Below are 20,379 nucleotides of genomic sequence, written 5' to 3'. Positions count from 1 at the left end.
CAGATATCCTGGAGGGTTGAAGTTTGTTTTGGAGATTACAGAGAAAGGTGGGATTGATTTGAACAGAATGTTCAGACTTTTACAATGGAAAAGTTGCTGGACCAATAACCAATAACTTTGGGCGGCACGGTAGCACAGTGGTTAGCACTGCTGCTTCACAGCTTCAGGGTCCCGGGTTCAATTCCCGGCTCAGGTCACTGTCTGTGTGGTGTTTGCACATTCTCCTCATGTCTGCGTGGGTTTCCTCCGGGTGCTCCGGTTTCCTCCCACAGTCCAAAGATGTGCGGGTTAGGTTGATTGGCAAGGTTAAAAAATTGCCCCTTAGAGTCCTGGGATGTGTAGGTTAGAGGGATTAGCGGGTAAAATATGTGGGGGTAGGGCCTGGGTGGGATTGTGGTCGGTGCAGACTCAATGGGCCGAATGGCCTCCTTCTGCACTGTAGGGTTTCTATGATTTCTATGATAATGTCGGTTAACAAGTACAGAGGTAACGAGTGAATAGGATTTGTGAAGGGGAGAGATAGAAACTGGATGAGTGCACATTTTATCACAGTGGGTCAGCTGTGTGCAAGAGGAACAATTTACTGACATGACTGCTCGTTGACAACCTGCTGATGATCACAATTCTGTCATTTCTTCCCCATTCACTTCACTCTCTGTAGCCAAAAACTGCTTGGCAAATGAAAAATAAAAACTCCTGAAATATCCAGACCAGAAAGTCATTGTATTTCTGATAGTTCATCCGAAATTTGCTGCATCTATTGTAATTTTGCCATCTTGTTCCTGAAATCCCTTTCTGTGAATCAAATGTGGCCTGCATTGTGTCAAGTAATTCACCAGTACAACATGGTGAACGCTATTAAATATTGGTAACTTCTATTTCTTTTGTATATTTAATCTGATAATTTTACCACTTACCTGAACTCTGTCACTTCTCCCAGTTCCATAATCCATCAAGGACTTCAAGAACTTTGGCAGCACGGTGGCACAGTGGTTAGCACTGCTGCCTCACTGTGCCAGGGACCCGGGTTTGATTCCAGCCTCGGGTGACTGTGTGGAGCTTGCACATTCTCCCTGTGTCTGCGTGGGTTTCCTCCGGGTGCTTTGGTTTCCACCCACAGTCCAAAGATGAGCAGGTTAGGTGGATTGGCCATGCTAAATTGCCCCTTAGTGTCAGGTTAGGTGGATTTTTGTTTAATTTATTCATAGGACATGGGCGTCGCTGGCTGGCCAGCATTTATTGCCCATCCCTAGTTGCCCAAGGGCAGTTGAGAGTCAACCACATTGCTGTGGTTCTGGAGTGACATGTAGGCCAGACCAGGTAAGGATGGCAGATTTCCTTCCCTAAAGGACATTAGTGAACCAGATGGGTTTTTCCCATAATCGACAATGGTTTCATGGTCATCAGTAGATTTTTAATTCCAGATATCTTTTGATTAAATTCAAATTCAACCATCCGCGTAGCGGGATTTAACCTGGGTTCCCAGAGCATTAGCTGCCTTTTTAGATTAATAGTCGAGCGATAATACCACTATATCCCTGTAACCCTGTGCATTTTTACCATGGCTAATCGCGTCCCAATTAGCCATGGTAAAAATGCGCTGGGTTACGGGGATGGGGCAGGGGGTCGGCCTGGGTGGGATGCTCTTTCGGATAATCAGTTTTCACTGGTGGGATTTTCCGGTGACGGGGCACCCCCGCCGCGGGTTTTCTGGCAATGAGGGATGCATTCAACGGGAAAGTCGAATGGCAATGGTGGATCCCACCGATGGCCAATGATGGGCCACCTCCATTGCCGCGAAACACATGGTGGGTTTCACAGAAACCCCTTGGCCCCTGTGTTTCTTTCATTGAGGCTCCTTGACAATCGCCTACTTTCTGAGTCCAACTATTGGCAACTTCGCCTTCAGCAGACAAACCTGAAATTTCCTTTGTGAACCTCACTGTCTATTTACCTGTCTCGACCTCCCTGAGACATCACTTAAAACCTACCTCCTTGATCAAACATTTGGTCACCTGTCCTAATTTTGGGTCAAATGTTGTCCACCTCAAATGCCCTCTCCATTGTTGTCGAGTCATGATGCTTCTTCCGTGCATTCTGTTTTGACTCTTCTCTCCTCGCCAAATTTGGAAATACAAGATCCAATTTTGTTCTGATGCGTCTGCCCATTAGTGACTCAGCAGGTGTAGCACATGTGGTGACATGTTTAAAGTTAAATTTTATTTATTAATGTCACAAGTAGGCTTACATTAACGCTGCAATGAAGTTACTGTGAAAATCTCCTAGTCGCCACACTCCGGCGCCTGTTCTGTTACACTGAGGGAGAATTTAGCATGGCCAATGCCCCGAACCAGCACGTCTTTTGGACTGTGGGAGGAAACAGAGCGCCCGGAGGAACCCACGCAGACACAGGGAGAATGTGCAAACAGACAGTGACCCATGGCTGGAATTGAATCTGGGTCCCTGGCACTGTGAGGCAGCAGTGCTAACCACTGTGCCACCGTGCCACCCAACACATGAGGTGTTGTTCTATAGACAATCAGGAAACGGGCCAGTTTGGTTTGTAGGGAGGCTGATGACTGTTTCTTCATGGCAGCTTTGAATGTTTGGACAACCCTCTCAGCCAGTCCATAGGGTGGTAGGGAACAGTTCGAATATGTTGGAAACTGTTGGTTCTCATGAAATGCTGGAAGTCTTCACGAGTGAAGATTATCAGGTACTAGCACCTTGGGCAACCCATGGGTGGCAAATGTCTGTTGCAACTCTCAACAGTTGCCGATGAAGTCTTGGACTTCATCTTGTGTATGTCCAACCATTGTAGTGCGCATCTGTTATGAGCAGCGACATGGTGCGCATGAATGGGCCTGCAAAATCGACATGTAGTCACACCCATCACTGACCCAAGGGTGCATTAGAGCCGCAGACGGCAATGTTTGCTGCATTCGATATTGGTCACATTGTTTGACCAGATTCCTAATGTCTGTATCTATCCTGGGACATCCCACATAACTGCGTGCAAACATCTTCATCATTGTCATCCCAGGATGGGCACAATGTGACACTTATAACAATTACTTTTCAGCAGAAGTGGGAATGACCACCCTTACTCCCCATAATAATGGGCCATCCTCACAACTTAACTCATCTTATCTTATCTCAAAGGGCCTTAATTGTTCAGCCCTGTTATCATAATGCCAGCTGTGGGGGACCATCTGATTAACTCAAGGTTATGTGGGGTCTTAAATAAAAGCAAATTACTGCGGATGCTGGAATCTGAAACCAAAAGAGAAAGTGCTGGAAAATCTCAGCAGGTCTGGCAGCATCTGTAAGGAGAGAAAAGAGCTGATGTTTCGAGTCCAGACGACCACATGTCAAAGCATTGACAAAAGCCTTGACAAAGGGTAACACAGTGCCAGGGGCCCGGGTTCGATTCCCGGCTTGGGTCACTGTCTATGTGGAGTTTGCACATTCTCCCCATGTCTGCGTGGGTTTCCTCCGGGTGCTCCGGTCTCCTCCCACATTCTGAAAGACGTTTTGGTTAGGGTGCATTGACCCGAACAGGCGCTGGAGTGTGGCGACTAGTGGAATTCCACAGTAACTTCATTGCAGTGTTAACATAAGCCTTACTTGTGACTAATAAATAAACAACAATCAAATCCTTGTACTCCGATTTGCTAGCAAACGAGGCCTACATTCCATTTGTCTTCTTAATTGCCTGCTGCACCTGTATGGTAACTTCCCATGTTCCTTGTGTCAGTGTCCTGAAGTCCCCCTGAACATCAGCATTTAGAAGTTTGGTTCCTTTTAAAACAGATTCTGCCCTCCTGTTCTGACACTTGGATTGGGCACTCGCATTGGTTTTGGTTAGTTTCCAGTCATGTGATTTTAAAACCACTTACCCTAATAGCATCATACATTGCAAACTAAATAGGCGTTATAATTACCATGCTATTAAGGGGGAGGATCGCATGTCCTTTACAGATGTTTGAAATGATTGGGATTAAAATCAATGAGGGGATACTGTGAAGCTCATGTATTCTGTTGTACCAGATAGTGATGCAGAAAATCTAAGCCAAGGCACTGAAGGAAATCCAGGTGAGATTTTTTTGGGGTTACAAATTTAAAATATTGATCTTCCTCCTCACTGCTGTAAACCTCAGTACGTGCAACAAAGCATTGAATGATATCTAAGCACTTGTTTTGAAAAGGTAGTTTATAGTCAGCAATGCTATGCTACGTACGAGGCCTTTATCAGACACTGATTCGCCACAATTTACAACGACAAGATGTTCGAAAGGTTTTAGAAAGCTGAGGTGATTAACTGAGATGGAAAAACACTCATTGTTTAGTCTGCACAGTTCATGATAACACCACTTAGGTATTATCTGAAATGTAAAGTTAGGAAACACTTGCCTGAAAAAGTAGTAACAGGGGTCTGACAGGAAGAAGACAGCCACTGCAGGTTGCCTGAAGTAGCTCCCTCCCCCTGTAATCCCGGGGGCCCAAGATACAGTCTCCGCCGCACCCCCGACCCCCCACCCGCTGCCCAGACCGATCGTGGACCCGCCACTCTCTCCCCACCGCTTGCGGACCCATCCAGTTAGGATACAGTTCAATGTATCACTAACTTACAACAACTGGTCAAGGAATAACAGCAGAAACCTTACGGCAGCAGGAATGGAACCAATACGCCACCATCATTTTTAAAAATTCATTTGGGGGACATGGGTGTCGCTGGCTGGCCAGCATTTACTGCCCATCCCTAGTTGCCCTTGGAGGGCAGTTGAGAGTCAACCACATTGCTGTGGCTCTGGAGTCACATGTAGGCCAGACCAGATAAGGACGGCAGATTTCCTTCCCTAAAGGACATTAGGGAACCAGATGGGTTTTTCCAACAATTGACAAAGGTTTCACGGTCATCAGTAGGTTCTTAATTCCAGATCTTTTTTATTGAATTCAAATTCCACCATCTGCTGTGGCGGGATTCAAACCCAGGTCCCCAGAACATTAGCTGAGTTTCTGGATTAATAGTCTAGCGGTAATACCACTAGGCCATCGCCTCCCCATTAATAACCGCTGCCTCATCACAGATCCCAGAGCTCGCCCATCTGTCTTAGAATCATAGAAAGCATAGAAATCCTACAGTACAGAAAGAGGCCAATCGGCCCATCGAGTCTGCATCGACCACAATCCCACCCAGGCCCTACCCCCATATTCCTACATATTTACCCACTAATCCCTCTAACCTACGCATTTCAGGACACTAAGGGCAATTTTTTTTTTAGCTTGGCCAATCAACCTAACCTGCACATCTTTGGACTGTGGGAAGAAACTGGAGCACCCGGAGGAAACCCACGCACACACGGGGAGAATGTGCAAACTCCACACATACAGTGACCCAAGCCGGGAATCGAACCCAGGTCCCTGGAGCTGTGAAGCAGCAGTGCTAATCACTGTGCTACCGTGCCGCCCCCACTGTGCTACCGCGCCGCCCCCACTGTGCTACCGTGCTGCCCCCACTGTGCTACCGTGCCGCCCCCACTGTGCTACTGTGCCGCCCCCACTGTGCTACCGTGCTGCCCCCACTGTGCTACCGTGCCGCCCCCACTGTGCTACCGTGCCGCCCCCACTGTGCTACTGTGCTGCCCCCACTGTGCTACCGTGCCGCCCCCACTGTGCTACCGTGCCGCCCCCACTGTGCTACCGTGCCGCCCCCACTGTGCTACCGTGCTGCCCCCACTGTGCTACCGTGCTGCCCCCACTGTGCTACCGTGCTGCCCCCACTGTGCTACCGTGCTGCCCCCACTGTGCTACCGTGCTGCCCCCACTGTGCTACCGTGCTGCCCCCACTGTGCTACCGTGCTGCCCCCACTGTGCTACCGTGCCGCCCCCACTGTGCTACCGTGCTGCCCCCACTGTGCTACCGTGCTGCCCCCACTGTGCTACCGTGCTGCCCCCACTGTGCTACCGTGCTGCCCCCACTGTGTTACCGTGCTGCCCCCACTGTGCTACCGTGCCGCCCCCACTGTGCTACCGTGCTGCCCCCACTGTGCTACCGTGCCGCCCCACTGTGCTACCGTGCTGCCCCCACTGTGCTACCGTGCCGCCCCCACTGTGCTACCGTGCTGCCCCCACTGTGCTACTGTGCTGCCCCCACTGTGCTACCGTGCCGCCCCACTGTGCTACCGTGCTGCCCCCACTGTGCTACCGTGCTGCCCCCACTGTGCTACCGTGCCGCCCCCACTGTGCTACCGTGCTGCCCCCACTGTGCTACCGTGCTGCCCCCACTGTACTACCGTGCTGCCCCCACTGTGCTACCGTGCTGCCCCCACTGTGCTACCGTGCTGCCCCCACTGTGCTACCGTGCCGCCCCCACTGTGCTACCGTGCTGCCCCCACTGTGCTACCGTGCCGCCCCCACTGTGCTACTGTGCTGCCCCCACTGTGCTACCGTGCCGCCCCCACTGTGTTACCGTGCTGCCCCCACTGTGCTACCGTGCTGCCCCCACTGTGCTACCGTGCTGCCCCCACTGTGCTACCGTGCCGCCCCCACTGTGCTACCGTGCTGCCCCCACTGTGCTACCGTGCCGCCCCCACTGTGCTACCGTGCTGCCCCCACTGTGCTACCGTGCTGCCCCCACTGTGCTACCGTGCCGCCCCCACTGTGCTACCGTGCCGCCCCCACTGTGTTACCGTGCTGCCCCCACTGTGCTACCGTGCTGCCCCCACTGTGCTACCGTGCTGCCCCCACTGTGCTACCGTGCTGCCCCCACTGTGCTACCGTGCTGCCCCCACTGTGCTACCGTGCCGCCCCCACTGTGCTACCGTGCCGCCCCCACTGTGTTACCGTGCTGCCCCCACTGTACTACCGTGCTGCCCCCACTGTGCTACCGTGCCGCCCCCACTGTGCTACCGTGCCGCCCCCACTGTGCTACCGTGCTGCCCCCACTGTACTACCGTGCTGCCCCCACTGTGCTACCGTGCTGCCCCCACTGTGCTACTGTGCTGCCCCACTGTGCTACCGTGCCATCCTTGGCAGGTCTTCAACCTGCCATGCCAACTGTGGACACTCCTCATCCATTTCCATTCTGGCCAAGGTCTCCGTGAAGCAAATCAGCACAAGTGGGGCCTTGGCGCGAGTCCAGACTGCAGCTGTGGTGCTCCCCAATCAGTGTCTCATAGAAACATAGAAACTAGAAGCAGAAGTAGGCAATTCGACCCTTCGAGCCCTGCTCCGCCATTCATTTTGATCGCGGCTGATCATTGAATTCAATATCCTGATCCCCACTTTCCCCCATATCCCTTGGTCCCTTTAACCCCAAGAGCTACATCTAATTTCTTCTTGAAATCACACAATGTTTTGGCCTCAACTCAACTCAACTCATATCATTGAAAACCTCCCCCCTGACAAAAGAGCTCGATTTAGCCACTGCGGAAGCTATTGTCTGGCTAGGTGATTACTGTACATGCTAAACAAAAAACCTAGCTGACAGTGTGCAACGTGTAACAAGGGGACAGCACATAACTATAAGAGTGGAGGATGTTGTATGAAATAGGAATAGACAGCAATGTGGTGTAACACTAGAGGGCGGTGAAGGAATATTAAAGGATAGCCCTGGTGCTGTGAAATTCATGTTTGTAGCCATGCTGCTACTCCACACCGTCAAAATTTTCTTCAGAATTTTTCTGGCTGCTTCTGACACAGCTGACTGACAGGGTCTGCATGCAGTTGTGCCCTGCAGTGCCAGAAGCCTGCAGAGTGGGTGGATTGTGACATCAAACAGTCTCGAATGCATAGTTGACTCCTGTTCTGCCATTTTGTAATGCACAGGTACTCTTAACACCCTCTCTTAAGCAATGCACGTACCTTCCGCTGTGGGAATGGCATCCTCTTCCTCCCCTCTTCCCACACGAGCGATATGTGACGTGCTAACCACTCTGGTGAAGTGCTTCCTCTTGCGCAGAGCTTTTCCTTAAGCACCGCAGGAAGGGCCAGCATCTGTTGCTCATTCTTAATGTTAGCTAGCGGAGATGCTGTGGTCTGTAATATTGGAGGAATTTGTGGTTTTCAAGGGAGTGGTGCTGGATCTCGACAAGGAGAAGGCCTGCTTCAGAAACACGGGCTGTAGTTACAGTCCTGCTCGGGCTGAAATCCGATTTGGAAATGGGGAGAAGGGAGCAGAGCGGAGAAATGGTGCAGAGGGAGGTATAGAAAGGCTCCCAATGGAATGCCTTGTGTGGAAGAAGAGGGGATTTCTTAGCCTTTTCACTGACCAGAGGGTAACAGGAAGGGAAACCAAAAGAGAAAATGCATGGTGGCACAGTGGTTAGCACTGCTGTCTCACAGCGCCAGGGAGAGAGGTTCGATTCCTGGCTTGGGACACTGTCTGTGCGGAGTCTGCATGTTCTCCCCGTGTCTGCATGGGTTTCCTCCGAGTGCTCCGGTTTCCTCCCACAGTCTGAAAGACATGCTGGTTAGGTGCATTGGCCATGCTAAATTCTCCCTCAGTGTACCCGAACAGGCACCGGAGTGTGGCGACTAGGGGATTTTCACAGTAACTTCATTGCCGTGTTAATGTAAGCCTACTTGTGACAATAATAAATTAAAAATCTCAGCGGGTCTGGCAGCATCTGTAAGGAGAGAAAAGAACTGACGTTTCGAGTCCAGGCGACCCTTTGTCAAAACTGAAGGGAGCAGCAGGAAGGGAATCGTTTCTTAAAAATTAATTCACAAGTTGTGGGTGTCACTGGCTAGGCTGGCATTTATTGCTCATCCTAATTGCGCTTGAGAAGGTGGTGGTGAGCTGCCTTTGTGAACCGCTGCAGTCCCTGAAGTATAGTAACACTCACTGTGCTATTAGGGAGGGAATTCTAGGATTTTGATCCAGTGTCAGTGAAGGAACAGCAATATGTTTCCAAGTCAGGATGGTGAGTGACTTAGAGAGGAATGTCTAGGTGGTGATGTTCCCAGGTGTCTGCTGCTCTTGTCCTTCTAGATGGTAGTGGTCGTGGGATCGGAAGTTGTTACCTAAGGAGTCTTGGAGAGTTCCTGTGCATCAGGTAGATGGTACACAATGCTACTCTTCATCAGTAGTGGAGGGAATGAATGTTTTTTATGGAAGGGATGCCAATCAAGTGGGCTGCTTTGTCCTGGATGGTGTTGAACTTCCTGAGTGTTGTTGGAACTGTACCCACCAAGATAAGTGATGAGTATTCCATTACAGTCCTGACTTGTGCCTTGTAGATGGTGGACAGACTTTGGGTCATCAGGTGGTGAGTTACTCAGCGCAGGATTCCTAACCTCTGACCTGCTCTGGTAACCGCAGTATTTATATGGCTAGTCCAGTTCAGTTTCTGGTCAATGGTAACTCTCAGGATGTTGATAGTGGAGGATTCAACGATGGCCATTCATTGAATGTCAAGGGACGACACTTAGATTCTCTTTTGTTGGAGTTGGTCATTGCTTGACATTTGTGTGGTGAAATATTACTTGCCACTTCTCAGTCCAAGCAGTTGGGAGGAAGTTGCCCTGGGAATCCTTAACATCGCCTCCGGACCCCATGAAGTGTCATGGCTCCAGGTTAAACATGGGCAAGGAAATCTCTTACTGGTTATCACGTACTGTCCTCCTTCGGCGGATGAATCAGTATTCCTCCATGTTGAACAATATTTGGAGGAAGCACTGAGGGTGGCAAGGGCACAAAGTGTACTCTGGATGGGGGATTTCAATGTCCACCACCAAGAGTGGTTCGGCAGCAGCACTACTGATCGAGCTGGTCGGGTCCTAAAGGATAGAACTGCTAAACTGGATCTGCAGCAGGTGGTGAAGGAACCAACAAGAGGAAAAAACATACTTGAACTCATCCTTACCAATCTGCCGGCTGCAGGTGCATCTGCCCATGACAGTATCGGTAAGAGTGACCACTGCACAGTCCTTGTGGAGACGAAATCTCACCTTCACATTGAGAATAACCTCCATCGTGTTGTGTGGCACTATCACCGTGCTAAATGGGACAGATCAGCAACTCAAGACTGGGCATCCATGAGGCTCTGTGGGCCATCAACAGCAGCGGAACTGTACTCCAGCACAATCTTCAACCTCATGGCCCGGCATTTCCTCCGCTAAACCATTACCATTAACCAGGGGATTAACGCTGGTTCAATGGAGAGTGCAGGAGGGCATGCCAGGAGCAGCACCAGGCATACCTAAAAATGAGGAGTCAACCTGGTGTCAAACGGCATAAACAGCAAGAGATAGATAGAGCTAATCATTTTGAGATGATAACAAGTGGTCAGCATGGCGTTGCCAAACAAATTCATCTTTGGTTTGAAACATGTAAGAAATTGGACCTGCTTTTGCTAAAACTATGGCTGGTGCCCATTTCTCACTTGTGATATAATTACACGCTAACACTTGATCTCCTTGTTGAAATGAGTGTTGTTTTGCCCTCACTTCTTATCTAGAAACTTGATATTGTTGTTGACGTTCTACTATCTTGGAAACTTCTGGAGGTAATAACAAATCAAAGGTGAAGAGTTGCAAGCAAGTAATAATGGTAGCTTTGGATTCAAATGAACCAATACTTCAGTTTTCTGCAAAGCACCTTTGATATCCTTCTATGCTTTCTCACATTCTGTTGTCCTGTCTCATGACTGTTTCACACATAGTAAATTATGCAATGGCTTCAGTAATGTAGCTAAGTTAGGAACATATTTGCCAGAGTAATTTACTAATCCGAGAAAGGATCTCAATTGCATCACATTCATTGGACATGGTGCTTCTAAAATAGCGTTCATCTTTTTAGGTATTTTATGTAGCCCTTTACTGTCAATACTAGACTGACGTCTGGAAAAAGTCACACTTTCTTGATACACAGACCATGTCCTTGAAGACATTTCAATGTTGCTTCTAAATTATTCAAGTGTTCTTCTTCACTGGACCCTGCAATTAGAATATCATCCAGGTAACACTGTACATTGGAGAGACCACTTAAAATCTAACCCATTGATCCTTGGAACAGGGCTAGTGTGGATGTTATTCCATAAGGCAATCTTTTATAACAAAAAATATGAGTAATGATGCTAAGCAATGGTTGTGATTGAATGGCTATATTCAGCTATAAGCACGCTTGTGAAAGATCAATCTTGCTGAATTTCTGCCCACCTGATAAATCAGCAACCGAATCTTCAATTTATGGAAGCAGATATTGATCAGCACACAACACTAGATTTATGGTTGTTTTAAAATCGCCACAATACGAACTGAATCACCTGGTTTCATAACAGGTACAATGGGGGTAGCCCAGTCACTCATTGTAACTGCCTCTAGCACACCAGTGTTAACAAGTCGTATTAATTCTTCTTCAGTCTTGTGACGAATTGCATATGGCACCATCCTTGCTTTGAGACTTTTTGGTTGACTGTTAAGGCTTTATCTTGAGTTTCACTTAAACACCCTTCATTGAGCCAAGTGTCCCTTCGTATACGCTCTTGTATTTATTCAGAAGGTGCTGTAGGTCTGTTTGTATATCGACTAACCTGTCGACAACATCCAGTTAAGTTTTATCTTCCCCAACCATGATCTCCCAGATAGAGCTGGAAAATTGCCACAGACCACATGGAGAGGCAACTCCACTGTTTGTCCACTCAACTACATTGACCATGATGTAACCTTTGAATGGCATCACCTCTTCCATGTATGCCCTTCAAATCACAACAGCTGGTTTTAAAGGAAGATGTTTCAGCTTTTGCTGGTATATAGTCTCGGAAATTAAAGACACAGCAGCACCAGTATCAACCTCCATCCTAATAGGTGTCCACTTCATTTCAGATTCACCCAGAATCTCTGTGATTCACCCTGTGTGGATAAATCATTCAGTGGAGCCTTTCATCAAATTTCTGGACATTCTCTTCTTCACAGTGATAATTCTTTTCTTCCAAGTTGTAAATTATTTTTGCAGAATGCAATTTGTTCTTCTTCTTAAAAGTACCCAGATTCTACTTCTGAATATCCTTCTCAGGGGAAGCTGGTCCAACCCAACAACCTTTTGCAAAGTGACCCATTTTGTCACACTTCATGCATTGACTACCCTTGCTCCAGCATTCAGTCGCTGAATGGCCCATTGTGGCACATCTGTGACATGCTGTTGTTGTTTTGACTTCTTATGGGAAGTTCCCAACTTGTGGATCTTCATTCCTGCACCAAATTGTGCAGCCTCTTTGGCAGCCAGTTCCATCAACACTGTGACTTCCACTGCTGTCTATAAAGTCAAAGCATGTTCTGCACTGCACAGAGTACAAAACTGAATGTAAAGCAGCAGCCTAGCACACACCCGAATGACATCATCAGCATAGAATCATAGAATCCTACAGGGCAGAAGGAGGCCATTTGGCCCATCGGATCTGCACCGACCACAATCTCACCCAGGCCCTACCCCCATAACCCCGTGCCCTAGCTAGCCCCCCTGACACTAAGGGGCAATTTAGCATGGCCAATCCACCTAACCCGCACATCTTTGGACTGTGAGAGGAAGCCGGGGCACCCGTAGGAAACCCACACAGACACGGGGAGAATGTGCAAACTCCACACAGACAGTGACCCAAGCTGGGATTCTAACCCGGGACCCTGGCTCTGTGAGTCAGCAGTGCTAAGCACTATGCCACTGTGCCGCAAATTATCAAATCATGTGATCAGATTATATATGATGTGGATCTTTAAGACTTTAAGTATCTTTAAGACTTGATTAACTATAAAGATTCACATTCTAATCAATATTCTGTAACTTGATTTTGTGTCTCTTGGTGCGCCTTGTTTGGGAGCAGATATCCACTCCATCTGACAAAGGAGCAGGGCTCCGAAAGCTAATGGCATTTGCTACCAAATAAACCTGTTGGACTTTAACTTGGTGTTGTTAAAACTCTTACCAGATTATATATAACAGAGCATGCATGCGATCACTATTCACTTGCGTAAATCTTGACATGATGATCATGATGCCTTGGGTAGTCACACTCCTCTAAAGATCGCTCTACCTTGCGGACCCTCAGAAGGATTTTGTGGTTCCACTTGGGTCCATGGACCCCAGTTTGAGAACCATTACACTGGAGAACAGCAGATGGCGTAATATCAAAGCACAGTGCAAGATGGAATACTGGAGGACAGTGTATATAATATCAAAGCACATATAAGGCTAAACCATGGACGCTGATAGCACCGAGCTCCATCTCCCCATCACCTCTCTCAACTCTTCCACTGTTGCTAAAATATCAGATTGCTAATCTGACATCCAATGCTGCATGAGCAGAAATTTCCTCCAGTTAAACATCGGGAAGTCTGAAGCCATTGTTTTTAGTCCCCATTCCAAACTTGGATTCCTTTTAATTCTCTCCACCATTGGTGACTGGACCTCCAGTTACCTCGACCCCCAAGCTCAGGAACACCCTCCCTCCACTTCTTTGCCTCACTGCCTCACTTTCCTCCTTTTAAGATACTCCTTAAAACATTCTTCTTTACCAAAGCTTTTGGTCATCTAACCTAATAACTTCTTATGTGACTGGGTGTGGTACGTTGTTTTATAATGCATCCATGAAGTGTCTTGGGATGTTTTATTTTGTTAATGGCATTATACAAATAGAGGTTACCAAAGTGTGGAGTGTGATGTAACAGTAGAGGGCAGTGTACCATGTGTTATTAAAGCTCAATGGGTGTTGTAACACAAACCGACAGCACAGAATTTAACATTAGACCGCAATGTCGAAAGTGTTGGGGGGTATTTTCCACAGCTCCTGTAGGCAATAAACAGCCTCTCAAATGGTCAAACTGAGTTAGATCATCGAACAGAGTCCCTACAGTGCAGCAGGAGGCCATTCAGCCCATCGAGACTGCACCGACCACAATCCCACCCAGGCTCTATTCCCGTAACCCCACATATTTATCCTGCTAATCCCTCTGGCAGAAGGGGCAATTTAGCATGACCAATCCACTTAACCCCCCCCCCCCCCCACACATCTTTGGACTGTGGGAGGAAACCAGAGCGCCCGGAGGAAACCCACACAGACAAATGGAGTATGTGGAAACTCCACACAAACAGTGACCCGAGGCCGGAATTGAACCCAGGTTCCTGGCGCTGTGAGGCAGCAGTGCTAACCACTGTGCCGCCTGGGTTCTTCAGTTAAAATCTGCTCAACTGATACAGACCCCATCTTAGTATAGGGGTCAAGATATGCATTCGGAGCAGTCATCTGGGGTGCCACTTAAATTACATGCTTGCGTTCTTAAAGAGGTCCTGCTAACAGTGATCTCTAGTTCAGGATTTTTTGTGCTACTGAAAGGTATGTCACCCTCTACCACTCAGTGGAGTTTGCTGGAATTTTGAAGAATATTATTGAAACTTTCTGTGGAACTCACCAACACTTTTTCAAAATGTATTCCTGAAAAGGACCCCAAAAAAAGACTGAATGTTGTGTTACTCCACCTCATGGGCAGGGAAAAGGGGACGCTTGGTCATCAACATCCAGGTTTCCCTTGGAGGAATGGGGAGGAGAGCGTAAGGTCAAGCAAAGGTCAGCAGCAGTTGGCGCAGGTGAGAGGAACAAGAAGCATAACTGGTTTGCTCCACCTCTGTGAGTACAGGTCATCCCGCCCTCCTGCCGCATCCAGGATCCTGTGCACCTTCTCACCGGATTCATCCTGGACTCTGGTGCTGGGTGCCAGCCAGTCCACACCACAACACCAGTGGAAGTGGCTGTGTACAACCCAATAACTGTTCCAGGTACATTGCTTCCAACTGTTTGATTTCTATTTTAGCAGCTCCAGTCATGTTGGAATTTTATTCCATTAATATTAAATTAAATATGTGCGATAATTCTATATTTTGAAAACAGCATCTGAGGATCCACGAAAACTATAGTTAGGCAAACACTACAAGACATTTAAGATTACAATTACATCGGGAAGTGCAAATATTTTCTAACATGCTTGGCTATGCATGGTGGCACAGTGGTTAGCACTGCTGCCTCACAGTGCCAGGGACCGAGTTTGATTCCCGCTTGGGTCACTGTCTGGGCGAAGTCTGCACGCTCTCCTCGTGTCTACATGGGTTTCCTCCGGATTCCTCCCACAGTCCGAAAGACGTGCTGGTTAGGTGCATTGGCCGTGCTAAATTCTCCCTCAGTGTACCCGAACAGGCGCCGGAGTGTGGCGACTGGGGGATTTTCATAGTAACTTCATTGCATTGTTAATGTAAGCCTTACTTGTGACACGAATAAACAAACTTTTAAACTCATTTTCCATTGTGCTTGGCTGTATTTGTTTTACAAAGTGACAGTGTGAGCTAAGATTGTGTGTTAAATCCAGTCTTCCAAACGGGCGTATCTTAAGTGCATGGTATGAATTTCACGCTTGTTTCCACCCTTTCTGCAAAATAATCTCAGTAGGTTTTAAGGAGATTCCTAAAGAGGCAGAGGTTCGCAAAGAGCTTCCTGGAGATTAGGGTCTATACATCTGAAGGCAAGGCCACTGATGAACGGCCGAAAGGAAAGGCGGGTGAACACAAGAGGGTTGGAGGGACGCAGATTTCTTGGAGGATTGTTGGAGTTGGAGGAGGGTAGCAAAGGTGGTGGGGGAGTGACATCATGAACAGCGGTGAAAATTTTAAAATCAAGTCACTGATGGACCTGGAGGCAATGTAGGTCAGTGAACACAGTAGCGATAGGTAAATGGGACTTGATGCACTAGAATACGGTACAATTACAATACAGTAATGTAACACTGGAGGGCAGTGCACAATGTGATATTTGAGTACAGAGTGCTTTGGAATGTGAGCAACAATATATTATGTAACACTAGAGGGCAATATATAACACTCAGCTAAAGTGATCGATTATAAGGAGTGCCTAAAAAGAGGGGATGAAATATCTCCTCAGAGGCTGGTGTCCCTTCCCCAGGTTCCCTTTATTAACAAACTCAATTCCGCTCCTAAGAGTGCCTCAGATACAAAGTCAGAATCCGGAGTGTCAGTAGCCCTGACACTCCTCAGCCGCACTTACAAGACGGCCCCAAATGTCACCCAAGCACAATGCAATGCCATCCGCGCTCTCAAGACCAACCGCAACATTGTCATCAAACCAGCAGACAAAGGAGGGGCCACTGTCATACTGAACAGAACGGATTACTGCAAAGAAGTGTACCGACAACTGAACAACGAGGAACACTACTGATAATTACTCGCAGATCCGACCAAAGAACACACCCGTTAACTCAACAGATTGATCAAGACCTTTGATCCGGACCTTCAGAGCACTCTCCGTGTTCTCATCCCACGAACTCCCTGCGTTGGAGATCTCTACTGCCTCCCGAAGATACACAAGGCAAACACACCCGGCCGTCCCATCGTATCGGGCAATGGGACCCTGTGCGAGAACCTCTCCGGCTACGTCGAGGGCATCCTGAAACCCATTGTACAAAGAACCCCCAGCTTTTGTCGCGACACTACGGACTTCCTACAGAAACTCAGCACACATGGAGCAGTTGAACCAGGAGCGCTCCTCGTCACAATGGATGTCTCGGCACTCTACACCAGCATCCCCCACGACAATGGCATTGCTGCAACTGCCTCAGTACTCAACGCCGACAACTGCCAATCTCCAGATGCAATTTTACAACTCATCCACTTCATCCTGGACCACAACGTCTTCACCTTCAACAACCAGTTCTTCATCCAGACACACGGAACAGCCATGGGGACCAAATTCGCACCTCAATATGCCAACTTCTTCAAGCACAGGTTCGAACAAGATCTCTTCACCGCACAGGACCTTCAACCGATGCTATACACTAGATACATCGATGCCATTTTCTTCCTTTGGACTCACGGTGAACAATCACTGAAACAACTATATGATGACATCAACAAGTTCCATCCCACCATTAGACTCACCATGGACTACTCTCCGGAATCGGTTGCATTCTTGGACACACGCATCTCCATCAAGGACGGTCACCTCTGCACTTCATTGTACCGCAAGCCCACGGATAACCTCACGATGCTCCACGTCTCCAGCTTCCACCCTAAACACGTTCACCTGATGAAGGAGCAGTGCTCCGAAAGCTTGTGGCTTGTGCTACCAAATAAACTTGTTGGACTTTAACCTGGTGTTAGAAACTTCATAGAAGAAACTTCATAGAAACCCTACAGTGCAGAAGGAGGCCATTCGGCCCATCGAGTCTGCACCGACCACAATCCCACCCAGGCCCTACCCCTGTGAGACTTCTTACTGTGACACTCCTCATTGTACACAGTAAGAAGTCTCACAACACCAGGGTAAAGTCCAACAGGTTTATTTGGTAGCACAAGCTTTCGGAGTGTTGTTCCTTCTTCAGTTCCTCATTATACACACAGGTGAGATTCCCTGATTGGGCAGACAATTATTACCTCAATCAGGGAGCTCATACTCCAAGAGGCCAACCTCATGGGCCTTGTTGAGGTCATTACAGGGGAGAAGTAGAGAGTGCGAAAGGCTTAGGAAGACAATTTCAGGGCTTGAGGCCAATTATAGCTGGAAACAAGACCAGGGGTTGTGGGGTAAAGGGACTCCGAGGACAACTGGAAGGATGAAGAAGGTTACAGAGATAGGTTGTGGCCAGGCCATGGAGCGACTGAAACCATAGGAATAAAATCTGAAAAATCAAAGCACTGATGGACCAGGAGCCACTGTAGGGCAGTGAGCATTAGGCTGATGGGTGAACGAGACTTGGTGTGAGTTAGGATCCAGGTTTTCTATGGTTGACGGCAGTTGTGATTGACAAACAATGGTGATTAAATGATATCCCACCAACATCCTAGCCATGAATAGCCTCTTGAACATCTTCATCTGAAATCCTACCATCATGAGGCCAGCAAGTCAAATAGCCTTTGTTACTATAAGACTCTTCAGTTGGAATGAAGAGGACACTCATCAATACCGGGGAAGGCCAATAACATTTTAATAGCTTTCCCTTGGTCCAAAGTGGCTGAGCCCACACTTTGCCTACATTGAAACCCATTTGCCACAGTTTTACCAATTCACTTCATCTTTCAATATCTTCTTTGTAATTTCACACTTCCATCCATACCACATACAGCGCCACCTATCTTTGTGCCATTGGCAAATTTGGACATACGATGTTCTATCCCAATGTCTCAGTTGTTAATGAATATCGTGTATCATTAAGATAAGTGTTGCACCCGAAGGTGGTCTCCAATCTGCCCATTTATTTTCTCATCGGTATAAGGGCTCAGTGGTTAGCACTGCTGCCTCACAGCACCAGAGTTCACTGTCCATGTGGAGTTTGCACATTCTCCCCGTGTCTGCCTGGGTTCCCTCCGGGTGCTCCGGTTTCCTCCCATAGTCCAAAGATGTGTGGGTTAGGTTGATTGGCCACGGTAAATTGCCCCTAGTGTCAGCGGGACTAGCAGGATAAATGCGTGGGGTTCAGGGGATAGGGGCTGGGTGGGATTGTTGTCGATGCAGGCTTGATGGACCGAATGGCCTCCTTCTGCACTGTAGGGATTCTATGATTCTATGAAGCAAAGAACAAAGAACAGCACAGGAACAGGCCAGAGCTGGTTAGGTGCATTGGCCATGCCGAATTCTCCCTCAGTGTACCCGAACAGGCACTCAAGGTGTGGCGACTCGGGGATTTTCACAGTAACTTAATTGCAGTGTTAATGTAAGCCTACGTGTAACACTAATAAATAAACTTAAAGTTCTGTCTGTATAAGACTTTGGTTAGGCCGCATTTGGAGCATTATGTACAATTCTGGCTGCCACACTACCAGAAGAATGTTGATGCATTGGAAAGAGTGCAGAAGAGATTCACCAGGATGGTGTCTGGTTTGGAGGATATGAACTATGAAGAAAGGTCGAACAAACTTGGATTGTTTTCATTGGAGCGTCGGAGGATGAGGGGGTTGAAACCTGATAGAGGTTTACAAGATTATGACAGGCTTGGATAGAGTGGATAGTCAGAGTCTTTTTTCCAGGGTCGAAGGGTCAGTTACTCGGGGGCGTAGGTTGAAAGTGAGAGGGGGAAAGTTTAAAAGAGATGTAAGGGGCAAGTTTTTCACACAGAGGGTGGTGAATGCCTGGAACGCGCCACCGGAGGAGGTGGTGGAAGCAGATTCTATAACAATGTTCAAAAGGCATCTGGATAGATACATGATGTGGAGATGCCGGCGTTGGACTGGGGTAAAGCACGGGATGGTATTGTGGGACTTCTTCCTGTTGATACATGAATAGGCACGGAATAGAGGGATATGGGCCATGTAGAGACAAGAAAATATTAGATTAGTGAGGCATCTGTGTTGGCACAGAATTGGTGGGCTGAAGGGACTGTTCCTGTGCTGTACTGTTCTTTGATCTTTGTCCTCTGGACCTTGTCAAATCATAGTTAGAATGTTGCATTATCAGGCAGACCGCTCGAATTCCCAACAGTTCCTCCATTTCCGGAAAGTGATAAATGAGAACACCAGCAGTCAACGTAATTGCCACTGCAGCCACTTACCTCCGCCTGACACTGCAGCCACTTACCACCGCCTGACACTGCAGCCACTTACCTCCGCCTGACACTGCAGCCACTTACCTCCGCCTGACACTGCAGCCACTTACCACCGCCTGACACTGCAGCCACTTACCTCCGCCTGACACTCCAGCCACTTACCACCGCCTGACACTGCAGCCACTTACCACCGCCTGACACTCCAGCCACTTACCACCGCCTGACACTGCAGCCACTTACCACCGCCTGACACTGCAGCCACTTACCTCCGCCTGACACTGCAGCCACTTACCTCCGCCTGACCCTGCAGCCACTTACCTCCGCCTGACACTCCAGCCACTTACCTCCGCCTGACACTCCAGCCACTTACCTCCGCCTGACACTCCAGCCACTTACCTCCGCCTGACACTCCAGCCACTTACCTCCGCCTGACACTCCAGCCACTTACCTCCGCCTGACATTGCAGCCACTTACCTCTGCCTGACACTGCAGCCACTTACCACCGCCTGACACTGCAGCCACTTACTACCACCTGACACTGCAGCCACTTACCTCCGCCTGACACTGCAGCCACTTACCACCGCCTGACACTGCAGCCACTTACCTCCGCCTGACACTGCAGCCACTTACCACCGCCTGACACTGCAGCCACTTACCATCGCCTGACACTGCAGCCACTTACCTCCGCCTGACACTGCAGCCACTTACCACCGCCTGACACTGCAGCCACTTACCACCGCCTGACACTGCAGCCACTTACCACCGCCTGACACTGCAGCCACTTACCACCACCGGCTGACACTGCAGACACTTACCACCGCCTGACACTGCAGACACTTACCT

The sequence above is a fragment of the Mustelus asterias genome, chromosome 2, assembly GCF_964213995.1.
Source record: "Mustelus asterias chromosome 2, sMusAst1.hap1.1, whole genome shotgun sequence".
Classification (NCBI taxonomy): domain Eukaryota; kingdom Metazoa; phylum Chordata; class Chondrichthyes; order Carcharhiniformes; family Triakidae; genus Mustelus; species Mustelus asterias.
This window is presented reverse-complemented; position numbering follows the sequence as displayed.